The sequence below is a fragment of the Rana temporaria genome, chromosome 2, assembly GCF_905171775.1.
Source record: "Rana temporaria chromosome 2, aRanTem1.1, whole genome shotgun sequence".
In the NCBI taxonomy this organism is placed as follows: domain Eukaryota; kingdom Metazoa; phylum Chordata; class Amphibia; order Anura; family Ranidae; genus Rana; species Rana temporaria.
In genome coordinates, this window is record NC_053490.1 from 357,237,516 (window position 1) to 357,256,309 (window position 18,794).

The 18,794-nt window shown below is 41.6% G+C and overlaps 1 protein-coding gene and 1 long non-coding RNA gene across 7 annotated transcripts in view; both read right to left on the reverse strand.

Annotated features, from left to right (window-relative positions):
- The window catches only part of TBC1D22B (TBC1 domain family member 22B), a 911,570-nt gene that overhangs the window by 609,472 nt on the left and 283,304 nt on the right, over positions 1–18,794 (reverse strand). The window lies entirely within an intron of this gene.
- Positions 3,344–12,464, reverse strand: LOC120927144. Its single transcript, XR_005747042.1, has 2 exons — positions 12,193–12,464; positions 3,344–5,351 (listed from the first exon to the last, which is right to left on the reverse strand). It is a non-coding gene; the product is annotated as an uncharacterized LOC120927144 (long non-coding RNA).

Consider the following 18,794-nt stretch of genomic DNA (forward strand, 5'->3'; position numbering starts at 1 on the left):
AGAGGTGTGACCCCGGCCTGAGATGTTTAGTAACAGAATGGTGTTAAAAAAAACAAAAATAAGTACAAAAAGAGCAAATCGCTACTGTAAGGGGTTCATTTTTTTTTACTGTGGGACAGTGAAAGTAATATTTACAGTAGCGATTTGCTTTTTTGTACTATAAAGAGCCAATTAGAGTTTTTTTAACCCCATTATGTTACTGGCCGATTAATCGATTATGAAAATTGTAATTGATTAATTTCATAATCGATTAGTTGTCGATTAATCGATTAGTTGTTTCGGCCCTAAAAAACAGCAAGGTCTTAAGTGGTTAAAAAGGGTTGAGTGGAGACCATCAGCCTACCGCTATATCCATTGTCATTGATCCGACTAGGTGCCCTAATAAGGTCACAGGTTGCTCAGCCATATCGTATATGTCTCTTGGTAGATTTGAATGGATCCAACTGAATCAGGTAGCTGTGAATTTCTGCATGCATTCCTGAGCAATATGGATAATCGTCTCAATTTCCTCAATTTTATTTGATCACACAAACCATTACCAAATCGTTGGGGTGCACAAAGAACACCAATGAGTTGGAATACACCACCTGGCTGCATTCACCATATAGTTAGTCAGGTTGAAAAAAGACACAAACAGGGGCAGACTGACAATTGGGGCTCTTGGGCACTGCCCAAGGGCCCCATGCCACTAGGGGGCCCCATCAGGGTTGCCAGGCTCAATAAAACCAGGGACAGTATGTAAAAATCTTTTTTTTTTACATCTGTCCCGATATGTCTGAAACCGACATGCTTTTGATGTGAAAATCCAGAGATTTTGACTGCCTCCTGGCTTGGTGGCCATCTGTAAGCCTGGTGGCCCCATAATCTTCTATTTAGCCGGGGGCCCCATGAGTTGTCAGTCCGACCCTGGACACAAAAGTATCTAGTTCAACCAAAAAAATAAAAATCATACAATCCCATTATACACAATCCTTCACCCACAGTTGATAAAGAGGAAGGCGAAAAACTCCAGCAAAGCATGATCCAATTTGCTACAGATCTCCCCCCCCCCCCCCCCCCGAGTGGCAATCAAATTGTCCCTGGATCAACATTACCTATAAATGTTAGTATCCAGTTATATTATGTACATTTAGGAAAGAATCCAGGGCATTTTTTTAAATCAATCTACTGAGCTTGCCAGAACCACCTTACAGCTCTTACAGTGAAGAAAGCTTTCAGTGTTTGGAGATTAAATCTTTTTTCTTCTAGGAGGTAAAGAGTGTCCCGTGTCCTTTGTGATGACCTTAAAGTGAAGAATTCAACACCAAGTTCACTATATGGACCACTTATATATTTGTACATGCATTGCTAGGGATCAAAAGTAGTCTCTCCTAGGAAGGGTCATGTGATGAAAAAGATACTGGGCAGGAGTAAAGTCTAGGGGAAGCAAGGTAACTTGTGTAATCATCTCGAGTACTTCAGTCCAGAAAGGAGTCACTCAACTTCAAATGTGCAACATAGTGCCTTTCTCCCTACCACATCTCCAACACAGTTTGGAGACTGCTGGGCAACATTTATGAGGAGGAAATGGGGTCCTGTACCACCCACCTAGTTCTAACCTTGAAGTAATTCTCCTGGATTGCCACAAAGCCTTTGCAGACAAACTTAATTGTCTCATCTGGAAAAGAAGACATGTAGCTCCCTTTGCCAAGTTGTATGTGCTTTGTTGGAATTTTCACGCTGATCCACTTATCAAATAGATAGCCGAGATCAAATGTCACTGGGGTTTCTTTCTAGGCATACAGACTCATAGGAGGCAAGATGTCTTGGCCATTGGAAAGCTTTACTCGTTGGTTGTGTTTAATCTGATTGTACCCCCAGGAGGGGAAGGTCCCTAGACATTCCTGGGGGAAATCAGGATTACTGTACCTCTGATCTAAGAGAATTGGATGAAAGTGAAACTCGATAGCGCAGATCTAATAAGTGGATTGGCTGAAAGCCCCTTTGGCAAGTGTCTAGGGGAAAGCCAGGATAGAAAGAAATTCAAGGGTTAGTCTCCGTTCCAAATTCACCCATGTCTTTCCTTGGGCATAGACATGCCAGTCCACAATATGGACTAATTGACAGGCTAGGTAATATTTATATAGGTCTGGCAGTCCTACTCCACCTTTTAATTTTGGGAGGTTGAATGATGAGTATTTGAGCCATGGTATAGTTTTTCCCATATAAATCGTGTATATGTGCTCTGGTATATGGTAAAGGAGGTAGGGAGAGATATAGGTATGTTTTTTTTTATTAAATAGAGCACTCTGGGCAGAATGTTAATTTTATTACAGATTTAAATATGGTAGAAGACCCTGTACTATGTCTCTTCCACATGAATGACATGCCGGAGAAAAAATATAAAGAGTCACTCATTTGTTACTTGATGGATGCTGCAAAAGCATGTATACCATTGAGGTGGAAAACAGCTCCAACAACACAAATGTGGGCACGTAAGGTGAAGGAGATTAGTAGGTTAGAGGAATTGGTCCTCACCTCACGTCAACAACAGGAAAGGTATTTAGAGACATGGGCACCCTGGAACGAGTTTGGTATTTCTCCTGGAAATTGAAGTAAAATAAGGAGACTTGGAAAGGGTCCGGCATAAAATAGATATGGGGCAGACCTCCCGTCAGGGGATTTGTTAGGGAAAACGGGGGGGTGTGGGTCGTGGGGGGGGGGGGGGGTTGGTGGGGAGGGGGTTTTCTTTTTCTTTTTGGGGTAGGGGGGATTTTAGGGGGTTAGATAATAGATAGGAGAAGTATGCTCTGAGGCAAAATAGAGACAAGGGAACTTTGATTGCAGGGGAAGGAATGTGGGTAAGGAGTTAAAGGTAAAGACGGAAGTAACATCATGGATTTTCTCTCTGCTAATGGTTCTCCTTTATTTTTGAGTAAAATTGGAGTATGAAGTATGAAGTATATGTTATATATATATAAATTAAGTTGTAATGTTTTTTTGAGAGTTGTAACATGTAATTGCCTACCTATTAGAAAATAAAAGAATGTTAAAGAAATCTACAGATGTATCAGCACCTGAAAACAAAGACAACGCATGTGATGTTCCTTTAGCACAAATTGATTTTCAAATGAATGTACTAAAAAACTGATGAAGAGTATGAATCATGCGTAATATTGCTATGGAAGCTTTGGTACAAAAGAAAATGAGTTACAAGTCACCTATGTAATGATAACTTTAACCAGAAACCGCACAGGAACCTCCTCAGATATTCTTATTTATATACTGTAAGCATAATCCATTATTCAATGTCCTATAGTAAAAACATACCCAGAGTTCTGGAAGAACTAGATGAAATTGTAAATGTAGTGTATTTGTTGTATTTATTTTTTTGCATTTATGTTTTTTTCAAATGTGTGCCTGTTCATTTAAGTGGTAAGATTGAAACCATAAAAAAATAAAAGTAATTTTATTAGAACTGAGGTTTTCCTTCACCAGTTCTTGTAATTCTATAATTTCCCTACTATCCCTTTTAAATGACGTATCCAATTCAACTGTAAGTGATGGTATTTTCTTAAATAAAGGAGAAATCATAGAGTCCCATTTGCCAAGATCAGTTTGCTCAATGTCCATAGATACTTGATTCATCTGGATATTAGCTTGAATGTCTTCCTCTCCAATTGATAACAGTCCATCTGTGAGGTTCACACACCAGCCCGTGATAGGTGTCCGGCACTGAACTTGTTTCTGCCAAGTGAATGAGGGAACCCCTAATGCACAGACCCTTGAGTTCTCTCCATGAATAATTCTCTTCCAGGCCGGTTCAAATTTTTGCAATTGAACCATGCAGTTTCCAGAGTGTGTAGCAGCACAGTCTTCTATGTACTCCAGCCGCTCAAAAGAACAGGAACAAAGCCAGGCCTGGGCACATCTGGAACAGCAGTTGGATCCATGGTTGTCCACACTTAATTGTCCTTGACGACAAGTATGCTTTGCGGTAGCAGTTGTTTCAGTATATTAGTGCCATTTCTCACCTCCACCTCACCAAGAACGATCATCTTATATACGAGTAAGGGTGCTGTTGACCATGTAGGGATGTCGACGGTCAGAGGTATTTCCTGCTTTCCAATGCGATCTCTATTGCAAAGAATATCCAGGTTCCTTACTTTGGCAAGGGCAAAGTTCCTACAAGTAACACCACTGTCTTTGATAAGATGGAATAATAAAGTTGAGTTCATTATCCTTGGTCATTCTCCTTGTTTGATTTCTCTAAGCCCTAGGCTCAGGTGTTCACTCAGCAAGTTTCCTATGATACCACAAACTATAGACTTGGATACATTATTGGTTTGAAGTGTTTTATTCAGTGCACTCACCGACATTTGAATGTTCTGCAAATCTGCAGCAATGGTGTGAATGTTCTGAATATCTAGAGCGTTTAAATTCACTCTTCCCCCTTTAAGCAGTATCTGCTGTAATCCACCCAACAAAATGTAGTCCTCTTATAGTTAGGCTGTCTATATCAACCCTATTCCAAATTGAACTACCCAAACTGAGGCCTGATATGATATCAGTACCCAGATCCATCTTTGAGACTTTCTTAAAATTAAGCCCTTGTGTAGCATCCCAAAATAAGTTTAAATGTGTTTGAAAGACCATTTTAAACCATAATCCCATTGATTTTGGGCAATTCTCTGGAATGTTAAATGACGTAAAATTCAATAATAATGGTACTGATAAGTATGAAACATCGCTATACACTAACGTTTGAGCTCGCTCAAGAAAGAGTCCATGTTCTGGCCACAGTACAATTGTAGGACAGTCTCTAGAATTTGTGACCATTATATTTAAGACTTTTGTATAGACTCCATCCTTCATATCATGAAGGCTACAGGATATAATAACCTCCTTGAATATTGTAAAATTCCTTTCTAAAGTCATTTGCATTTGTGGTCCATTCTTTGTCTCCACTAAAATTATATTTGTACTCCTGTGACGATCGCTTCCTTCTGGGTAAGTCCAAATGGCATATTCCATAAGGTAATCAGATTTTGGCATCATGATCTCACATTCAACGGTTATCCAAAGACTATGCCCTTGACAGTATCCCCATGTATCTGGATGCCTTCTGAGTTCTCTAAAACAGTAAGTTCTGTAGTATGATCCATTACACTTATTTTATTTCGATCAGATTTCCCCAATGGTAAGCATTTGAATTCTTTAACTTGACACTTTTCCACTCTGATTTTTTTGATGCAAAGTAGTAGAGTGATTGAGCTGTTATCAACACATATGCTAATAGTGGCTTGTATTTGTCCAGGGGGGGGTGCCTTCATTTTGGTGTAGTCTTCTGATATTCGCATTCCTCCTGGGACCTGAAAGACAATCTCAGGAAGAAAGTTAAACAATGCTCTCATTCATAAAATCCATTTTTCCTTTAAATGCTTTTATTTGACATGCATGACTCCATCTTGACCTACCCTCTCCCAAATCTAACAAGTAAACAGAGGGTCCAATCTTGTCTATGACTGCATAAGGGCCCTTCCACTTTGCCCTAGGGAATGGGTGAAACCCAGAAAAATCCTGTAACATTACTCTAGTCCCAATTTGGTATTCACTAGTGTCACCCATTGCATTAAACCACTGTTGTGAGCTTTTATGAGTACATTCATCAGTGGCACACACAGCCTTATGTACTATAATCACATGATCCTTTAAGATCTCTACCCATGATTCAGATAATGACAGTTTCTAATGCTGCTGGGACCGGATTTATCAGATGTTACCAGGTTCTCATTCTTCTGCCGAGCAGAGCTTCATAAGGGGCAAAGCCTATGGATCTGCACACTCTGGGACGAATAGTTGCCAGCACAAAGGGTAATTTTTCATCCCAATCGGTACCTTGCTCATTTACAACCTTTCTAAGAGCATTTTTAATTGTCCTGTTCATTCGTTCAACCTGTCCTGCAGACTCGGGGTGATAGAAGATGTGAAATTTTTGGACGACACCAAGGAGCCTACATGTCTCTTGCACCACTTTACCTACAAAGCCTGGCCCATTGTCACTGTCTAAAACGTTTGGTATCCCCCACCGACTAAATATGTATTTGACCAAGATCCTTGCAGTAGTAGTGGCAGTACAGTTTTTGGTAGGGAAAGCTTCAACCCAGTGACTGAAAGAATCCACAACAACCAGCAAATATTTGTTCTGGTGTGCAGTGTTAGGTAATTCACCTGTGTAATCAATTTGAATTTGCTCCCATGGGAGCTTGTCTCATCAGTGCCCCTCTCCTGTTCCTATTTGCAGGATCATGCCTGGCACACATCAAACATGATAAGATATGGTCCTGCATGTGTTGTTTATTTTGAGGCCACCAAGCTACATGATCTAATCTCTCTAAATCTAAAGGAAGTTTGGGGTGTCCACCAACAGGGGACCCATGAATCCATGTAAGAATGTCTTGCCTCACACCTTTTGGGGCAACCCATAAAGATAAATCATTTTTGTAAGTTATCAAAAGGCGATCCTCTACCTGCATCTCTTGACCCTCAAATTGTATGGGCCCAGTCCCACACATTTCTTTTAGTTGAGCTAATTCCTCATCCTGATCTTGTATTTTACCCAACTCACATGTCCTTTCTTCAATTCCTTTTGCTTTAGCACGTGTAAGGGCAGACACTGGAAATGACAAAGTATGCTCTATATGAGGCCATTCGGGGGATGTTACTGCAGCCTCCTTTGCTAATCTACAGTATTGTTCCAGTAGTGCTTGGTTGTTTGTTTTCTGTGGGCCTGTACCTTTTGGATACTAATTTTTGGATACTAATTTTTTAAAAGAATTGGGTTTCCTCCTCTATCATTTTCCATAAGGATGCATATATTATTTCACTGCCATCTGTTCCTTTAAAGCCCATCACATTCCACCATGAATGATAGAGAACTGCACCCTTGCATACCTGGTCTGAGTCAGAAGCAATGTTAACAATTCCACCATCATCTCTTAACTCAATGAGAACTTGCAAAAATGCCGCTATTTCCACATACCGTGCAGAACGAGCTCTACATGAATATGAAAATTGTCTCTGTACCCTGCCATCTTGTACACAAACACCAGCAAATCCTGAGATTATATTTCCATCTTTATAGTAAGAAGAACCATCAATGTACCAGCACTCATTTTCCAAGTCAAAAGGTCTGGATACAGCAGTAAACATTCTGTGCTGCAAACTATTTCCTTGCACTCGACATTCATGGGTTTCACCTTCAAACAATCCACCAATCAGGACACTAGGTTCTTTTAACATCAAACACTCAATATTTTCTGTCAACAAAGTTGTAGTCCACCTTGCCAGCCTTTTACAATTTACATCTGCTTCCTTCCATTTCCCATTTGCTAACATGACTATAGGAGTGTGATGACTAGCAATGGTGACCCTTTGTGTACCTGTCAAGTACCTGAATTTGTTGATTGCCCAATAAAACAGCACCATACGAGTACACAAAGGATACTTTTGTTCTACAGATGATAGTAAACGTGATGCATAGGCCAGGGGTCGACAAATCCCGGGCGCCAGGTCGCCATGGCGACTAGAAATAGGGTCCTGGCGACTTGGCTTGGAAGGGGGGGCAAAAAAAAAAAAATTTACAAAATAGGGGATAGTTTTATTGCACTTGTATTTTTTTTATTTTTTTTACTACTAATGGCGGCGATCAGCGATTTTTTTCGTGATTGCGACATTATGGCGGACACTTCGGACAATTTTGACACATTTTTGGGACCATTGTCATTTTCACAGCAAAAAAATGCATTTAAATTGCATTCTTTATTGTGAAAATGACAGTTGCAGTTTGGGAGTTAACCACAGGGGGCGCTGTAGGAGTTAGTGTTCACTTTGTGAGTGTTTACAACTGTAGGGGGGTGTGGCTGTAGGTGTGACGTCATCGATTGTGTCTCCCCTATAAAGGGGATGACGCGATTGATACGCCGCCACAGTGAAGCACGGGGAAGCCGTGTTTACACACGGCTCTCCCTGTTCTTCAGCTCCGGGGACCGATCGCCGCACTCGAGCGGCGATCGGGTCCGCGGGACCCGCGGTCCCGGAGCTTCGGACCGGGTCGCGGGAGCGCGCCGCGGGCGCGCGCCCGCGACCCACGGCTGGGTACAGGACGTATATATACGTGCTTGTGCCCAGCCGTGCCATTCTGCCGACGTATATGTGCAGGAGGTGATCCGGAAGTGGTTAAACAGCAATTCTAATGTAATTTTTCACTATTTTCACTGCCATCTTCTTCCCTCTAATTAGAACCTCCAAACATTATATATATTTTTTATCCTAACACCCTAGAGAATAAAATGGCGATCGTTGCAATACTTTCTGTCATGTCGTATTTGCGCAGCGGTCTTGCAAGCGCACTTTTTTTAATTAAAAAATAAGACAACAGTAAAATTATCCCCATTTTTTTTAATATTATGAAAGATAATGTTACGCCGAGTAAATGGATACCCAACATGTCACGCTTCAAAATTACGTCCGCTCGTGGAATGGCGTCAAACTTTTACCCTTTAAAATCTCCATAAGCGACGATTAAAAAACTCTACAGGTTGCATGTTTTGAGTTAGAGGAGGTCTAGGGCTAGAATTATTGCTCTCGCTCTACCAATCGCGGCGATACCTTACATGTGTGGTTTGAACACCGTTTACATGTGCGGTCGCTGCTCACGTATGTGTTCGCTTCTGCGCGCAAGCTCGTCGTGACGGGGCACGTTTTCTGGCTCCTAACTTTTTTAGCTGGCTCCTAGATTCCAAGCAATTTTGTCAACCCCTGGCATAGGCCACATGTCTTTGTTTTCCAAAATAGTCTTGGGTAAGTGCAACAGACAAAGTACTAAAGGCCCACATGTGGATAGAGTCTGAATTCTTTGTTGGGGTCTGGTGATGCTAATGAAGGGGCATTGCCTAAAGTTCCCTTTAATGCTTCAATAGCTTGTGTGTGCTCTGATCTCCATTCCCATTCATCTTGCTTCAGCAGATTATACAAACATTCTGTTATTGATGCATAATGAGGCACAAATTCTCTGCAGAAACCTGTCATGCCTAGGAACTGCCTCAGACTTTTTTCATCAGTGGGCAAGGGTAGCTTACCTATCAGCTCAACCCTTTGCTCATTGATACTCTGCCCTGACTGTGCTACAGTAACCCCCAAAAATTGAACTTCTTTCTTTCACAATTGTATTTTCTTTGGATTAACTTTCAAACCTGCTTCTCTTAAAAGCAATAACATTCCACTCACATCGCTCACATGTTCCTCCATAGAGGCTGATCCAATCAAAATGTCATCAACATATGAAATTACTCTTTCAGGTTTTGAAAACTTATCAATCACTTCTTTCATATGTGAGTGAAATATTGCTGCACTGTCTTTGTACCCTTGTGGAAGAACTGTCCAATAATATTGAAAGCCCGCCCAGCTGAAGGCTGTTTTATATTGACACGTTGGGTCAAGGGGTAAATTCCAATAACTGTTACTGATATCAATGACAGTGAACCATATCATTTCTGGTGTTAATTTGGCAATCATTTCAGGGTAAGCTGCTACCACAGGAGCCATACTTTTAGCATATTTGCTTAAGGCACGGTAATCCATTGTCAGCCTGAATGACCCATCAGGTTTGATGACTGGCCAGGCTGACGAATTGCATGTTGATGCACCCCTTTTTAATGTACCTTGCGCCTCCAAATGTTTTATAGCTTTTGTTATAGGTTTAATCAGGGCAGTCTTAATAGCATCATGGGCCCCTGGGCAAAGTAATACTCTGGGGCCCCTACAATGATGACAGTGCAGGTAAACAGACATCAAGTAGGTAGGAGGTAGACTGCCTCCTCTGTGTATCCATCACTCTCAGTGCCATCATGGGGCCCCCAATTTTGGGGCAGTATGGGCTCAAGGACCAGCTGCTTTGGGGAAAGTGCAGGGCCCCCCATGCAGCTGGGGCCCCTGGGCAGTGCCCAGGTGTGCCCTCTCATTAAGACAGCCCTGGGTTTAATGGCGTCTTTTGGAACAGGGTATTGTTTGAGAGGTGCTGGATCAAATCCTTCCAATAAAATCATTGTATTCATCCTACCACAATCTTGTTTATGCTTAGCCATTATGTCATCAAATTCACACATCAGACTATCCCAACAGGGATCCCAATCTCCATGTAACACACTGACTGGCTTTACTGCTGCTGTCACCAATTCCATGGGAGGCTGCCACACATGACCCAATCCATCATTTCCAGGCATCATCCACAACTTCATGTTAGCAAGATCAACCACCAGACCCTGCTGTACAGACATCAGCACCAATTATGTCCTGATTTTGACAAACAACGTCACACTCCCACTTTCTCTCCCCCTATTTGCATCTCGACACCACGCACAAAAGGAGCTTTGATGGAATGTCCAGTGACACCTGTTATTCTAATTTTCTGATTTCCAGGGACAACAGATTTACTAAAGCTAACCGCAGCCCCACTATCTAATAATGTGTTTACACGAGTTCCCCCTAATGTTACATCAACAGTGGGCCACCCCCAGGAATCTAACGTTAAATCAGTTAAAAAACGGCAGGAAGGGGCGTGGGGGGCTCGGAACCCCTAACAATGACTGGTAGAGGGTGACACAGCACTTTCCATTCCTATTGCTGCTACCTTGACCCCTCCTGTTTGTATTCTTTCCATTTCTTCCTTTATCTTGTATAGCTCCTCCTACAAACGATCTCTCACTTCTCATTTCACTAAACGGCACCCAAGGATATTTACTAGGCTTTTCTCTGGGTTCTGGCCTTCTATAACTACCTGCATTGTTATAAGATCTTCCTCTCCATGGCCCATAATCCTCTCTATTGTGCTGTCCCTCGACTCTAAAAACTCTAGCTGCATCAACCGCAAGACTGTCTTCTCTACACCTTCTCCTCCACAAATTATCCACTCTTAACAAAATATCATTATAATCACTAGGATCAGGTGTAACAGATAAAATGCCTTCCCTGACATCATCATCCACTGCTTCCAATAACATTGACCTATGAACCAGACCACCACGTACAAAACCAGGATTCCCAATCATCACATATTCCATCACACTGCTAATTCTATCTGCAAGTTCATACGGGCATTCATTCTTCATTTGCTTAATTTTTCCTGACAAGGACACATTTGTCGTCACACCATACAATGCTTTCAATAATTCTCTTAAAACATCCTTAGTTTTATGACGCTGGCCACAATTTTGCTATATCCGTGCCCATAATCCATTGCCTACACTTTTCTGCAAAATTCTAGCTAGGTCCTCCACATTCAAGTTGTATGTGTCTCTGACTCTCTGAAAATCACAAAACGATTTCATGAACTTATTTACATCATAGCGGGGTACCTGACCTACCTCTCTTATAATAGCTTCCATCTCCTGTGGCTTTAATTGTTTTGTGATCAATTTATTTTTAACTTGTATCGTCAGTGTTCAATACAGTTGTTGTAGTGGTAGGAGCTGCTGGTATGCATGGGGCTGCATGCAACTCACCCCAGGGATATATTGGCTTATAATCTTTGGTATCAAGCTGTATTTTAGAAGTATGATTTTGATGTGTGTAACTTGATTTTTCTGCCAATTTATCAAAAGCAATGTTCGCAGCATGTTTACACTCCAACTGTTTCTCAACAATTTGTATTTTCACTGACAATTCCTCATTTACCCGACTTAAATCATCACATAATTTTGCCTTCTCAATCAGTGCCTCCCCAGTAGTGATGGCATGTAACCTGAGATCTGACATCCTCTCATTCAACCCTTTTTCCATAACCTCATAGCTCTGAGTATGTTCTAGGATTTTCTGCTTTATCCCTTTAATCTCCTCTATTAATTCTGTACAACAAGACAGTAGTCCCTGAATAATGATACCCTTACGTTTCGTTTCTTTTGTTTTCTTATCAAAAACACTATCAGATAAAAAGCATTTCATTAAATCCCATGACTGTCTACATTCTTGGGGAATCTCATAAGGCCCCCCATGACTTTATATAATTTAACAGCCATATATTCACATTCTCTCCTTTAGGGCTATTGTCACCACCAGACAAAGCCAAAGCCAAAGCCATTGTGAAAAAAATACAATGATAGAGAAGAAAAAACTGTTTAAAAAAAATAATAATAATAATGAATAAGGCACACTTACCAATTGTTAGGTTTCTTGGAACTTCCTTCCTGGGTCCTCACGGTCTTCTGTCACCTCACAGATTGTGAGATCCAGTCTCCAGAAAATAATTCTAGGCTTTCAAACTTGTTAAATTTTGTAGATCAGACTCTTGGTTCTTCATCAGGAATTGTTGTCATCACTGGCTTCTGTTACTAAGTCCTGAAAATGCGCTTCTGGTCACTTGAACGGCACCAATGTAGTGATATAGATGTATAGTGCCCAGTACTCCGGTTAGATAATTGATGTTTAGATGTTAGTATGATGAATATAAATGAAGTTGTTTCGCAGCAACACAGGTTCTCCAGAGAACGCAAATTTAATCAACGTCCAATAACATACAAAATCCAAATTCCACAGATGATACAAGAGTCCAACAAAGTAATTCAAAGTCTCATCTTAGAGAATTTATATATTCTCTTCACTTCTATATCTGTGCCTTCATGTCCGTATAGAGAATATACCGGGGACATATTCTCTATCTGATAACCAAAACTCCCAACATTATATTGCTTGTTTATTGAATAGCTGAGCAATTTGATTGGTTGTCTTTGATCTGAAAGACAGGAAATACATCCTGTCTTTTAGAGTGACAGGTAAATGACTCCAGCCAGAGGCACTAATTAGTATGCATTCTTGCATACTAATAAGCCACCTCTAATAAGTAATTAGATTGCATGTGATCTGAGTAATGGTTTGATATGTAAACTAGACTTCCTATCTCTTTATCCATTGACAAAGTCACTAATTAGTATTAGGGAGCTAACTAGTATACATCCTTGCATACCAATAACCTCCAATAAGTAATTAGATTACCTGTGGCCTAAGTAATGGTTTGATGTTGCGCTATAAGTGGGGGATGGGAAATACGTGTGGAGGAAGTAAATATGTAAAGATGGTCTGTCTCAAAATAGAACAGTCCAATCCGAAGTGGCATCAAAAAATGATCAGTGAACTGGCTGACAAAAGTGTAACAATTCTAAACATCAGTGCTAATTAAATATAATTTCATAATCTCTTCATGGTAAAGTGAAATACAGTAATACAATAAAGTGATATAATACTGCAAATAAAGATATACAACGTGCGTAACACAACACCCAAGCGACTGGGATAAGCTAAGCTAAAAAGTCCATGCAGCAGAGCTCAATGATATAACAAGAAAGGAGAAATTAATAAATAATCAGAAGTCCAAAAATTAAATAAAGATGCTGGTGTAGACGTGGCTCCCAAACAAAATTGATGTCCTTTTTTCCCCACAAATAGAGCCTTATTTTGGTGGTATTTGATCACCTCTGCGGTTTTTATTTTTTGCGCTATAAACAAAAATAGAGCGACAATTTTGAAAAAAAAAACAATATTTTTTACTTGTTACTATAATAAATTGCCCATTTTTTTTAAAAAAATAATTTTTTCTCAGTCTAGGCAATACGTATTATTCTACATATTTTTGTTAAAAAAAAATAAATAAAAAAAAAAATCGCAAGTGTCTGGTTTGCGCAAAAGTTACAAAATAGGGGACAGAATTATTATTTTTTATTATTTTTTTTTACTACTAATGGCGGCGATCAGCATTTTTTTTCGTGACTGCGACATTATGGCGGAGACATCGGACACTTTTGACACATTTTTGGCGCCATTCACATTTATACAGCGATCAGTGCAATAAATATGCACTAATTACTGTATAAATGTGACTGGCATTGAAGGGGTTAACACTAGGGGGTGAGGAAGGGGTTAATGTGTACCCTGAATTGTGTTACTAACTGTGGGGGAAGGGGGGTGACTGTGGGGGAAGGGGGGTGACTGGGGGAGGTGACCGATGCTGTGTCCCTATGTACAAGGGACACAGATCCGTCTCCTCTCTCCCCTGACAGGACGTGGAGCTCTGTGTTTACACACAGAGCTCCACGTCTTGTCCCTGTAGCCGCCGATCGCGAGTCCCTGGCGGACATCGCGGCCGCCAGGCACTCGCATCGGCATCTCAGCGATGCGGCGAGCGCGCGCCTCCGCCGGACGCGCGCACGCCCGCGCCGCTGGCTGCGCGCGCAGGCCGTAAAAACACAGCCTCCCAGAGATGTAGAGCCACCCTGCGGCCGTACAAAGTCGTACGGCCGTCGGGAAGTGGTTAAAGCTGATCAGCACACTGATTGTGCAGGTGTGTGTGTGGGCCTGATAGGAGACTCTGGACCAGCATTCTGGGCTCCACCCTCCCGAGGAGTCCAGGCTTGGAAGGGAGAACCCAGAGAGTAGCTAGAGAGCTGGAGAGTGCAGGTGTGCACTTTGAAACCCAGAGACCTAAATCTGAGGTTGCTGGCAGGTGTCAGGAGGGCTTCATGCTGGAGCCTGAGCAAAGGTATTTCCTTTTGCATGTGTGAGCCAGGAGGCTGAAGTAAATATTTTGTTTGGACTTTTATTTTTGCCTTTTTTTAATAAAAATGGGCTACCAGGCCCTTAAATATAGTTCCGGACTGGCGTGAATCACTTAATATATATATATATATATATATATATACACACACACACACATATACAGGTCATTCTCAAAAAAAATTGCATATTGTGATAAAGTTCATTATTTTCTGTAATGTACTGATAAACATTAGACTTTCATATATTTTAGATTCATTACACACAACTGATGTAGTTCAAGCCTTTTATTGTTTTAATATTGATTTTGGCATACAGCTCATGAAAACCCAAAATTCCTATCTCAAAAAATTAGCATATCATGAAAAGGTTCTCTAAACGAGCTCCTAACCTAATCATCTGAATCAACTAATTAACTCTAAACACCTGTAAAAGATTCCTGAGGCTTTTAAAAACTCCCAGCCTGGTTCATTACTCCAAACCGCAATCATGGGTAAGACTGCCGACCTGACTGCTGTCCAGAAGGCCATCATTGACACCCTCAAGCAAGAGGGTAAGACACAGAAAGAAATTTCTGAACGAATAGGCTGTTCCCAGAGTGCTATATCAAGGCACCTCAGTGGGAAGTCTGTGGGAAGGAAAAAGTGTGGCAGAAAACGCTGCACAACGAGAAGAGGTGACCGGACCCTGAGGAAGATTGTGGAGAAGGACCGATTCCAGACCTTGGGGGACCTGCGGAAGCAGTGGACTGAGTCTGGAGTAGAAACATCCAGAGCCACCGTGTACAGGCGTGTGCAGGAAATGGGCTACAGGTGCCGCATTCCCCAGGTCAAGCCACTTTTGAACCAGAAACAGCGGCAGAAGCGCCTGACCTGGGCTACAGAGAAGCAACACTGGACTGTTGCTCAGTGGTCCAAAGTACTTTTTTCGGATTAAAGCAAATTGTGCATGTCATTCGGTAATCAAGGTGCCAGAGTCTGGAGGAAGACTGGGAAGAGGGAAATGCCAAAATGCCAGTGTCAAGTACCCACAGTCAGTGATGGTCTGGGGTGCCATGTCAGCTGCTGGTGTTGGTCCACTGTGTTTTATCAAGGGCAGGGTGAATGCAGCTAGCTATCAGGAGATTTTGGAGCACTTCATGCTTTCATCTGCTGAAAAGCTTTATGGAGATGAAGATTTCATTTTTCAGCACGACCTGGCACCTGCTCACAGTGCCAAAACCACTGGTAAATGGTTTACTGACCATGGTATTACTGTGCTCAATTGGCCTGCCAACTCTCCTGACCTGAACCCCATAGAGAATCTGTGGGATATTGGGAAGAGAAAGTTGAGAGACGCAAGACCCAACACTCTAGATGAGCTTAAGGCCGTTACCGAAGCATCCTGGGCCTCCATAACACCTCAGCAGTGCCACAGGCTGATTGCCTCCATGCCACGCCGCATTGAAGCAGTCATTTCTGCAAAAGGATTCCCGACCAAGTATTGAGTGCATAACTGAACATAATTATTTGAAGGTTGACTTTTTTTTTATTAAAAACATTTTTCTTTTATTGGTCGGATGAAATATGCTAATTTTTTGAGATAGGAATTTGGGGTTTTCATGAGCTGTATGCCAAAATCATCAATATTAAAACAATAAAAAGGCTTGAACTACTTCAGTTGTGTGTAATGAATCTAACATATATGAAAGTCTAATGTTTATCAGTACATTACAGAAAATAATGAACTTTATCACAATATGCAATTTTTTTGAGAATGACCTGTATACACACACACACACACACACACACACACACACATAACTATATATATATATATAGTTAAAGCTGCTATTTGGTGGCGTACGCAATGTTAAGTATGGCCGTCGTTCCCGCGTATAATTTGAAACAAATTATTTTGTTTGTGTAAGTCGTCCATGAATCGGGATGGACGTAATTTACGTCCACATCAAAACAATGACGTCCTTGCGACGTAATTTAGCGCAATGCACGGCGGGAAATTTAGGGACGGTGCAAGCGCCGTTTGTTCGGCGCGGGGACGCGCTTCGTTTAAATGAAACACGCCCCTACCCGCCCAATTTGAATTCCGCGCCTTTACGCCGGGAGAGATACACTACACCGCCGTAACTTACGGAGCGAATTCTTTCAGGATTCAAACCAACAAAAGTAAGGCCCCATACACACCATAGAATCTATCCGCAGATAAATCCCATCGAATGGGTTTCAGCAGATAGATTCTATGGTGTGTACACTCCGGCGGATATTTATCCGCGGATATTTCCGAATTCCAGCAGATAGATATTTGTCGACATGCACAGAATATCTATCCGCTGGAATCCGATCCCACGGATGGATCCGCTGGTCTGTACAGACTCACCGAATCCATCCGTCCGAAGGGATCCCCCGCATGCGTCGCAATGATTCAACGCATGCGTGGAATTCCTTATATGACAGCGTCGCGCCCGTCGCCACGTCATAATCGCGGCGACGGCGCGACACGTCATCGCCAGAGGATTTCCGCGCGGATTTCAATGCGATGGTGAGTACACTCCATCGCATAGAAATCTGCGGAAATCTTTGAGAGGATTTATCCGTGGAAACGGACCGCTGGACCGTATCCGCGGATAAATTCTCTCGTGTGTATGGGGCCTAAGTTACAGCGGCGTAGCGTATCTCAGATCTTTGTGGATCTGCCCCAGAGTGATTTCAAGCATGCATTTATTTTAATGTTGACGATAATGGCTTGCAGCTAGTGAAATCCCAGAATTCAGTTTCTCAGAAAATTTGAATATTGTGAAAAAGTTCAATATTGTAGACTCATGGTGTCACACTCTAATCAGCTAATTAACTTGTAAGTTAATTAGCTAATTAGAGTGTGACACCTGCAAAGGCTTCCTGAGCCTTTAAATGGTCTTTCAGTCTGGTTCAGTAGGTTACACAATCATGGGGAGGACTGCTGACTTGACAGTTATCCAGAAGACAAACATTAACATCATCCACAAGGAGGGCAAGTCACAAAAGGTCATTGCTAAAGAAGCCGGCTGTTTACAGAGTGCTGTATCTGGGCATAATGGAGAGAAGAGTAGAAGGAGAGAGTGTGGTGGAAAAAGGTGCACAAGCAACAGGGATAACCACAGCCTTTTGGAGGATGGTTAAGCTGAGGCCATTCAAGAATTAGGGGGAGATTTACAAGGAGTGCACTATGGCTGGTGCCAGTGCTTCAAGAGCCACGATACAGACATATTCAGGACATGGGCTACAACTCTCGCATTCCTTGTGTCAAGCAACTCCTGAATCATAGACAATGTCAGAAGCGTCTTATGTGGGCTTTGGGGAGATTGACTGTTACTTAGTGGTACAGAATCCTCTTTTCTGGTGAAAGTGAATTTTGCATTTAAATTGGAAATCAAGGTCCCAGAGTCTGGAGTGGAAAGCAGAGCTGCACGATTCTAGCCAAAATGAGAATCACGATTTTTTTGCTTAGAATAAAGATCACGACTCTCTCACGATTCTCACGACGTAAAATCTTTTACATTTATACAAAAAAAAAAAAAAAATGGGCTAACTTTACTGGCTATTTTTTTTTTAAATTCATTAAAGTAATTTTTTTTCAAAAAGATTGCATTTAAAAAGACTGCTGCGCAAATACAGTGCAACAACCGCCATTTTATTCTCTAGGGTCTCTACTAAAAAAATATATAATGTTTGGGGGGTTTTTTTTTTCCCCTTTACTTCAGGTTCCACCTCGTAGAGTTTCTTTTAGAGCGCTCAGCTTTTGTTTTGCCAGCCCACGTAGCGTCTCTATTTTGGTTTTACATCATTAGTAAAGGTGTACTTTTATCTCCTTTATGCTTGTTACTCTTTTTTTTTTTTTTTAAATAAAGTTTAGTTATACGAGATTACAAAGTATGCTATCCTAATTTACTTCCCATTGAATTCCTCCTACCCTCCCCCCCCCAATCTTCCCCCCCCCCCTCACCAAAATTTAGCCTATTTCTAGCATCCCTCCAGGGACTCCTATGTCAGCCCTCAGGTTTTCAGCATGGCTCCATGACCTCTTAAAAACCTTCCAGTCATCCCATTTCTTACTTTGACCCTTATTCTTCCCCTCTAGACCTTCCCTTAGTTCTTCCATCGTGTATGTCTCTTCGACGGCGTCGATCCACTCCCAAATCATGGGGCATTCTGTCTCTTGCCATTTTCTGGGAATTAGCC